Raw genomic sequence first — 1,448 nt, forward strand, 5'->3', positions numbered from 1 at the left:
ATCTAAGTGTGTCACTTTGTTGTTTTTGAAGCTATCATGTGTACTTCCACTTTGTTTCTCTAAGAGTGTGTTATGAGATGATTGGCAGTCACTGTTGATGCACATTGTGAACCGCTGTCAAAGAAAATCTGAACTGCTCAACCCCCCCAAAACATTTTTTTCAACTCAATTACAACAAAAAGAAGCACACTACTATCCAGCATCCTACAGTATGAACGATTTACCAAAAACCCATTATTTTTTTATAAATTGAATCAAATTACACCTTTATTTTGCAAAGCTGCATATACTGTTGATTCTCTGAAGGATCAAAAGGTCTATGCAGCTTTGTACTACCAAAGTTCCTCCAGATTGATCAATTCCCCCATATCAAATGTGGTTTTTCATTGCAGTCATAAATATTGAGAACGATTGACAGCGGTGGAAGCTCATGTGGAAGAGGCATGGATGTATAATAAGAACATGCAAAGCCCCTCCCTTAGGGGAGAAGGGGTTAAGTTGAGCCAGTGGGTAAATTGAACCACCCCCTGTAACCAGGCAACGCCTTATAGTTGTAATCACGTGACCAGAAATTATGCAAGCTCCTCCCATTTATCATTGCCTGTGAAAGAGAGATGCTCATTGTGGTCTGGTAAGTCAACATTTTTACAAAAAAACTTTTTTTGCTTGTACATTTTCTAGATGTCAGCTATATCGGCTGTCATGTCAAAAAAAGTGTATCAAGGTTTAAACACATATATTGTATATGTTGATGTGTTGGCAGCGTATTATACCATGTGAGTCATTAAGCTAAAGATGACTCTAAATTTTAATGCTAGGCTATTTTTTCTAAATTGGTGGCTATGGGGTAAAGTGAACCATGGGCCTTGGGGTAAGTTGAGCCAGTTTTTCAATGGAGAAATTAATGAAAGTAGGCCAAGTTGATAATAAGAGCTCATTGTAGGTTACATTTAAAGTTGAATTTACCCTGTGTTTGATTGGTAAGATGTATGGAATTGTATCACCATTTGTATGATTACTCTTAAAAAAAAAAAAAAATTCAATCGAAATTTATATTAAAAATATTTGAAAAACTAAACTTGTATTTGGTTTGTTATTTATTGTTTAAAGTTACCTTTAAGATTTGTTGTAGGTATGCCCAGGTTTGAACAGGTATGCCCAGGTTTGAACAGTGGTTCAATTTACCCCCTGACCTGGATCAACTTACCCCTACACTGGGGCAAGTTGAGCCACAAGACTTTTTTTTTAAAGAAGTAATATTTTCACTGCCCTTGATCACATATTAATTCTTATCATTGCCATTGATAGGAGACATCCTGAATTATAGGTGTGTGCTTTCATTTTTACTATATGTCATTTCTCCTGAACATATTAGTGCTTGATCATGTTTAGTGAAGTTATTATAGCTGTATTTATTTATTATTATCCTATTTATGTCTCTCTATTAT

This window comes from Notothenia coriiceps, unplaced genomic scaffold, assembly GCF_000735185.1.
Source record: "Notothenia coriiceps isolate Sejong01 unplaced genomic scaffold, NC01 NC01_scaffold00037244, whole genome shotgun sequence".
Lineage (NCBI taxonomy): Eukaryota > Metazoa > Chordata > Actinopteri > Perciformes > Nototheniidae > Notothenia > Notothenia coriiceps.